Below are 8,854 nucleotides of genomic sequence, written 5' to 3'. Positions count from 1 at the left end.
CGTAGTAAAATAACATTTACAAATTTAATTTTAGTAACTTGTAAAATTCTTAACAAAAAATACCACCCACACCCACCCCATTTTCAAGTGGGGCCTAGGCCCTATCTGTGTCTTGTCTGCACGCCACTGGCCCCTCCCCCTAGCTTTTAATAATATTTTAGTTTAAAATATTAATTATTAGAGTTTGTGCTGCTGACTAGGGGTGGTTCTTCGATATTTTGATAGGGAGGGGGGCACATAAAAATTGTATAATTTTAATTAATAATACATAGATACTATCATTGATTATAAATACTAGTATTTATAATAGAGTATTTATAATCAATGATACTATCAATTTTAAACAATAATGATTAAAATAAATACCTAATAATTAATAGTTGGTAGTATTATTCTTATTAACTGAATGTTTCATTTATAAGAGACTTGCGTAAGGCTGTGAATTGAATACACTAAAAAGTGTTAAATATGCATAATTTATGCACTTAAAAGTAAAAACAGGCAAATTATAATTTAAAATTTGCACTAAAAATTTAACACATAATTTTCCGTATTACATTATATTAACAAAAACATATTTGTGAATCATAGATTTTCCTAGTAAAGCAAAAATATCGAATAGCGTGCTACGTTTTTATAATAGTCATCTCAAATTATAAATAATTATAATAAATGAAAAAAATGTATTTAATAGCAAAAATTAAAAATGTTTCCGCCCGGGATCGAACCGGGGACCTTGTGCGTGTGAAGCACACGTGATAACCACTACACTACGGAAACCGATATTACCACTACGTTTTATAATTGTATTTAAGACTTTGCGTACTTGATTACTATAACTGGCCTCTTGTAACTAGGTACACAGAAGTCAGAAGATGAATGTAAACGAATGGCTCTTTTCAGGAAAAATTGTTGTAAAATCCATAACGTCTTAGCCCATAAAACTATGATTTTATTTATATATTCGTATGTCAATAACAGAAAACAAGTAATAATGTTTATGATAATATTATAACAATATTAATAAAGTAGAACACTCATAACTAAAATAAGGGCATAAAGATAAAGCTATAGCAAGACAATATGCATAATAATAACGATCAGTGGCTTAAGGGCCCGTGACTATGGCTAGTGGTACTGGTGGTTGGGGAGGGGGCAGAATCTCTCCGAGAAAGAAAAAAAGAAAATTAAGAATGCTTACATTTGCAGGCCCCGATTTATGTAGGCACGTGCGGGACATGGTTTTTTCCTGTGAACAAAATAGGTATTTATATGAAAATAATATAGTTTAAAATTAGCTAATGAACGCGGTCGAACGCTCAAAAACCACCGCCGCGCATAACTTAACTTTTCCTTGTATTGTATGTATTACAACTTTATGAAATATTAGATAAACATCAATAATTCTCGAAACAGTCAAAACATTGCAAGAAATAAATTGACGACACACACAATTTTCCAATAAACTATTTCTATCGGTAGCTATTAATATCTATTTGAATTTTTGCTTTTAGGCAATATTATATTGTTGTAGTACCATTTACTTCATTATTTACTTAATCATTTACTTCATGTTTGTATTTCGTTACCGAACGACGACGGCGGCTACACGTACAAACGTTCATATTCTTCGATAAAATAGATAATATTTATTACGTATATAAGTACCCAAGCCCGGATTAAGACATTTTGAGGCCCAGGGGCCAAAGTTTTACAATTATTGTATCGAAAAATAAATAATAATGAAACATTTTGATAATATTTGGACGTTTTCCTTAAAACTAATGCTATTTTAATTTTTAGGAAACTTGAATTATGATTAACCCATTAACTTTGATTATAAGAAAAGTAGCATAATGTAAAGATTGAATGCAATTGTACCTATTTAATATTTTAATGTAATATGGTGATGATTTAAATAATTTGTTTGACAATTTAAATACTTTAATAAATACTATATTTAACTATACTATATTACGCATTTGGGAAGATATTAAGCACTATTAAAACTTCATTATAAAAAAATAGTACATAAGTAATAGGTACCTATTACCTTCGGGCTACCTACATTGATATCAGTTTTTTTTCGAACAGATGTCAGTCATCACCATTTGGGGGAGTAAAAAATAAAAATGCTTAGGTTTTCTACTTCTGCATCTTTTCTGGTACTGACTGGTAGAAAAGAGAATCTAGCCTTTGGGGGTTCAAAAGTGAAAAATTCCAAGTAGTTTTCAAAAGCTATAATAAAAGTCAAAAAAATGTATTCGTATATTTTTCATATCTATAAACAGCTTAAAAAGATCATAAATATCTTCTTTTTCCGACACTTTTGAAAGCTATTGTGATGTTTTTACGTTTGATCACTCATAGTCATAGTACCTACCAAGATACATTTACCTACCAAAAAAGAAGACAAATTAGAAAATTGAATAATTTTTATTGCCCCAAAAATTGATAACGAACACAAAAAAAATACACATACCTACACATATTAAATACATTCATTGCTCCCTCAGAATATAAAGTTATCAGCTTGTTTTACTAAATGTAACCAAAATCGGGCAAAATGCCATGCATGTATTATGTATAATATAACATAATATTATAATAACAATATAAGGTACTAATTTAAGTAGATACATAATTAAATAATATCAATATTTTAATATTAATAAATAATATTAATTATAATATTTATCAATATTAAAATATAAAAATAAATATAAATAATTAATCCAAGTAGGTACCGATAGGTACTATTTATAATGCAGCCAAAATCGTAATACGGCAACAAACAATGCATATAGGTACACGTAGTTTACTATCATCAAATAATTTTTAATCCTGCAACTTTACAGGTCCAGTTAAAAAACGACGATCGGCCCACAAGGAACTTTCCCCGTATCCCAATTCCCAGTGCAGAGGCGTGCTCAGGTTAGGTAATGTTCTTTTTATTCATATTTTGAATTTGTTGACGTGTTCGTGGAATATGGATATGAGACATTGGTTTAACATACTATCAATCTAAGAAACCATATTTTTATTTCAAATAGGTACTAGTAGTTAACTAATATAATATAATGACATGTTTTTTTTAAAGTTATATAACTCTTAAAACTATTAAAAATATAATATTAATTGATATTACTCAATCATTTTAACAAATACAAATTGTACTATTATTTTTATCAATATTCATTCACAAAAATTATAATACGGCCAGTCCTTTGAGTGCTAAAAACTTATAAACGTCTGATTGTACAAATATTTTGTTTAAAATTGCATAACATTTAACGCACTATGTTTCGTATTAAAATATTTATGTATAATTTTGTTTCATTTTTAACTCATGCTCTAAATATTAACATCATCCTCTAAAGTACTGGATGGACTTGTGTGTTACATGAAAATGTTATTTACATCATCAGTGTTCCAATTATGTATTAGGCATTAGTATATCATACTATCATAGCATATTATATATATATAAAAAAAATTATAAGTAGGTATACAAAAATGATTTGAGATTTATATAGGGCAATTATATTACTTTTTATCTACAAGAGACAATTATAAAAAGGAAAAAATATTAGGTAAAATATTATTAATTATTAATTATATTTTATTTAGAAAATATGATATAATATTAAAATTATTTAAAATTATATTTTTACTTTAACACTTTTTTTGTGTAAGGTCTGAGACTTGGCTCTTTTTCACGGTTAGATAATTTAGGGCTATGTTGATTGTTGGATATCATTCATTTTTTGCTAGCTTCAGCATAGCAGATCTTGGGTTTTTATGAGGCCAGAAGCACTATAAGGATTGGTTTTGGAACTTTGTTAAAGAGCTTAGGGCCCGTTTTACAATCATAGTTTAAACCTCGGTTACGCTTGAACCACTGATTTTACCGGACGAATTCGGTGGTTTAACCGGACTTCAACTATTGTAATACGGGCCCTTAGTGACACTACCATGCACTCTGATACGGGTAGATAAAATATAACTGTTGGCATATATTTTTACCTCATGAACGTTACCAAGATTAATAGAATTTTGTAAATCAGACTTACCAATAACAATTTGTTCATCTAATTTTTTTTGGTCATTTTTTTTTGTAAATATAATCTCCTAGAGCTCTGGATAGAGCCAATTTGCCATTCACCCTGTTAAACCTGACCCGACCACCAGCTGTTAAAATTCTTTTGGTTTCTAACTCATTGTTCGGTTTGCAATAGCTCTTGAATCTCCAAACTTTGCCTAGATTTTAAGAAAAATGTAAATTAGAAAAATGGAAATCAGATAACATTTAACATAATATATATTTCCTTACATAATACATTTTTTTATCTTTTAATAAAACAACTACAGCAGTTGATCCAGAAAGCTCATCTTTTAAAACTTCATCTTCAGCCATAGCAGTGTCCATGTCCATGAAACCCTAGAAAGAAAATACATGATACTATAAATGCTATTTTGGAATATTTATACAGTATTACCAGTTGTAAGGCATCACTAATTTTATTCTTTTTATACTCTGGTCTCTTGGTAATACATTTATGTAAATTCTTGTAAGCATATTGTGCTATCCCTGCACCTAAATTCAAATATAGTAATAACAATAGAATAATTAAACATTCAATGGACATAATTTTGATCAAGACATAGTTTATTAGTTTTATAAAATAAAAAAGTGGGTAAGTGGATGTCGCTCTGTTGTACAGTAAGTTACAAGTGAGTCACTGTATAATGGATTGTATTAAATTTTAATTCAATGATATAATATCATTATATACAAAAAACGATTCTAAGCGGAGACCAGTGGCGTGTTGAACTAATTTTTTGTGAGGAGCAAAAATGTATACAAGCTACCTACCCCCTTGATGTTTATAACGGCATTCCCAACTCAGCAAAAAAGTTTAAATTAAAAATTTGCAAAATATGCGAACATTTGTAACGATTTGTATAATCGGATATGATATTTCTACGATATATCTAGTCACCTAGGTGACAAGGTATTTTGTGATAGGGGGACCACCCACCAACCAACAATTTTGAAGGAGCAATTGCTCCAAAATAATACCTTCGAAACGCCACTGGCGGAGACAGTTTGTCAGTCTGCAGACTGAATATCCATGGATATTGTTATTATTTATTATAGCCTGTAATAAGTTAAATTAATATAACTTAAACTAATATTATAAATTACAACAAAATAACTAAAATCATTATTTTTATTCGTTTCTATGGTAATTAACAAAGTGTTAGAATTAGTTTTTAGCGGTTTTTTGTGATTTGTCGGTGGTTTTTCCTATGGCATTAAATAATTGTTTAGAAAACCAAAAAAGTACCATCTTAATCCAATTTGCTAAAAAATAAGATATTATAAGTTGAAATCAAAGCACTCCTTCAGGTAGAAATTTTGTATACAAGATAAAAAAAAAAGTGAACACCATTGTAAAACCACTTACTAAAATATGTTCATTAAAAAAATAGGGGCCGGAGTGGGGCAGTGGTCACGCAGTTGATTACGACTCACACAGTCATCGGTTCGATTCATAGCAAAGTGCAAAAAAAATGTGTGTGATTCTACGCAGTCACCATTTTCCCGTGCTGTCGTCCGATTGCGTCATCCGGTTTCCAACTATAAAAAAAAAAATAGGTCCCACTCCACTGGGAGTGAAGACCGCACATGTCTCCTCTTGGAGAAGGGGGGTAGTATCATGCATATAGTGATATATACATAGATAAATAGATCACATGATCTCCCTACTACCCACCTGTGATAAGCATTGTCAAAGACCTTGAGGTCGTTACAATGAACAAATATAAAAAAAAAAAAAAAAAAAATTAAAAAAATACTTTTTTCCGATGCAGAAAAATAGTTTTAAATTTGTGACAAGACATATAATAAATCATGAACATTAATTTTTATTCTTTAAACGAAATATCATTTGGCCCATGATATGATTATTTTTATAATATTATAAACACCAGTGGCGCCGAAGTTTTTAAAATGTGGTCAGGCAATTTTAAAACTTCCCGGCCTCAATATCTTAATTATTTAATATAGAGGTACCCTAATATACATTTATTCATACTCATGCTCATATTGAAGTTATGAAGTAAATAAAATATGGCCATCCGGCCACATTTTTTAAAAAAGAGGTCGGGCCATGGCCCGACGTCACCATGGACTTCGGCGCCACTGATAAACACCAATGTTGTATCCCGTATGGCCCGTATCGGCCGTATCATATGTGGTCAAAATGTATACATAACTTATGATTACGTTGTTCGTTTAATTATTAATGAATAAATGTTAATTACCAATTATTCAAAAACTGACAAAAACTATAGTAACGAAAAAAGTATTCTGATAGTATTCGAATACTTTTTAAAGTATTCGAATATGTATTATGAATATATTTTTTAAGAACTATTCGAATACGTATTTTGAATACCTTAATTCTCATTTATTCGAATATGTTTTCCGAATACAAAATAAAAGTATTCTTTACAAGACTGCCCCTCAGTCCATATTTAGTTGTAAAAAATGTTTCCATAAAATAATAATTGTGTAAGACAGACAGTAAGACGCTTTTTTAAACCTCAAATGGCCGGCCACGACAGTTATAAATTTTTTTTATAATATTATCTACATTCAACATGTTTATTTTTGCTATTATTGTGGTTAATATTTATATTAAATCTAAAAATAAATATTACATTCAAAATATTTTTAGGCAACGCGCTACACCGTCGGCATGCCGTATGGCGTTATCGTCCGATCGTCGTTTTCGAAATATAATATATTGAACTAGCCATCATTTTTCAATAAATTAATACAAAACATTAAACAACTTTTAAAATAGAAATGTAGTTAAGATGAACTTAACAGAACTCAGAAATGATAAATTGATAATATGTTTGTACTAAGTAAGTATGTAGGTAGTATTTAAAGAATATTCATTTATTATTATCATTATATAATTTTAACTTCAATGGAATTAAATGGTTTAACTGTGAAAAATCGGAAGACCAATATAATTAAATGTCCTCATAATGTGCGCCCCCCTTCAGAAAATTTCTGGATCCACCCCTGACTTTTTCCTAGATTCATTATAATGTGTATCAATGTATTTCTAATCGAAAACTGGTGCAACTGTATTTTAGACACACGACCGACTGTTATATTTGTAGTTGCTATTCTCTAAAAAAAAAAATATTATCGCCATGACCATCATATACTCCAAAAAATGAGGCACTCGGATCATCAGGAAGTTCCAGGATATGAGCATAGAACAATATAGAACAATATTGAAGCGAAACTCGATCAGCTGATTGGGGTCTTGTTTACCTATGATCTGAAGTCTAAACTTCCGAAAAACACGGAAACGTTTACCGCACTAATATGATGTTAGACCCAAAGTCGGGCAAAGTCACCCATATTATGTAAACGTTTACCGGAACTTGGCGGGATACGCTACGCGGGGTCGGCTTGTTTATCATTCCCTATTTCACGTATGCCACGCCCCTCTGGAGACCATGTTCAAGGCCACAATCGATCGATTCGGCCAATTCACGGAGTTTCATACCCCTGATATGAGTGTGGGAATCTTCCATGGTGATTCTCCATCCTTGCATAGAGGTAGAGCCAACCTTTAGAAATTGGTTCTCACCGCTATCCGTGTGCTTTGTAGCCACTCACTGTTGATGTCTGAGCCATAGTAAAACTCTGATGAACTGTAAAACAATTAAAATGTGTATAACCATGTAGTTGCATCACGTTGGAATCAGGTAGAAGAAAACCGACATTGTCACTCATGATACATAATATGATTATGGTACCTGACGACAGTCGTCGAGTTGGACGTGCCGTCGAGCAGTGGAACGACGGTTTGGGGATTAATTTATTTTTGACTTTCCCACACCCAAGGGATCAGCAGTGGGGGTGAAATCTGTTCGACAACCAGCCTAAAAATGACTGATTCGATGACTCTTTTTCGGTTTTGGTAATTTTTTTTCTAATTAGGTATACATTATATTAATCTAATTTTTTACGCAGTGTTAAACGTATTGATAAATGTTTCTGTAAATCAAAATACTAGAGCAGTTTATGACTTTATAATATTGTAACTTGAATAAATTTAACTTTTTTTTAACCTAGTTAGGTTTATTTATTTTTCATTAACTTTTAATTTAACTGAAGGCAATTTAATTGAAGTAAACTTAACTTGCCAGTTGCCACAGTTATTTTATTTTCATTAACTTGCCCACCTTTGCCAATAATCAACATTGCCCTAATTATAAAATAAAAAACTCTGGTTTTATTGACCAACATTTTATAGATTTCCCCATAAAACTACACTACTAATAATTATATTCAAGGCCAAAAATCACAAAATAGGTTTTTCATTTATATCTTAAATTTTAAATGTTTTCGTAAAAACAGCTAAGTCAAAATTTGTTTATCGAGTAATTTTCTATATAAATATCATCTCTACAGTCTACACTTTTGTTCCTAAAAGTAGGTACCTAGTAATTCATGAGTCATGACTCACTATATGAAAATTTTTACGGATTACCTGAAGATATGACAATGAACGATTTAATATATTTTAAGTACGCACTGATCACTTCCGTGGACATTGAACGTTCTTTCTCTATGTACAAAAATATGCTGACCGATAATCGCCGTGCATTCAAATTTGAGAACATAAGAAAATGTCTTACCATACAGTGCAATAATTTTAACGGTAAAATTACGAAAAAACTTATTAAACATAATAACACCTTTATTAATGTTTTTTTTTATGTTATAGATGAGCATGAAGACGATACAGATGAGGGA

At 30.5% G+C, this 8,854-nt stretch overlaps 1 protein-coding gene and 1 non-coding gene across 2 annotated transcripts in view; one reads left to right on the top strand and one right to left on the bottom strand.

The window, feature by feature from the left end:
• The window catches only part of LOC100169648 (ero1-like protein), a 44,485-nt gene that overhangs the window by 21,275 nt on the left and 14,356 nt on the right, over window positions 1–8,854 (top strand). The gene's annotated exons all lie outside the window — the stretch shown is intronic.
• Window positions 708–780, bottom strand: TRNAV-CAC. Its single transcript has one exon. It is a non-coding gene; the product is annotated as a tRNA-Val (tRNA).

Source organism: Acyrthosiphon pisum, chromosome A2 (assembly GCF_005508785.2).
Source record: "Acyrthosiphon pisum isolate AL4f chromosome A2, pea_aphid_22Mar2018_4r6ur, whole genome shotgun sequence".
Classification (NCBI taxonomy): domain Eukaryota; kingdom Metazoa; phylum Arthropoda; class Insecta; order Hemiptera; family Aphididae; genus Acyrthosiphon; species Acyrthosiphon pisum.
Note: the sequence above shows the minus strand (reverse complement) of the source record. Positions and strands in the feature narration are given on the sequence as shown.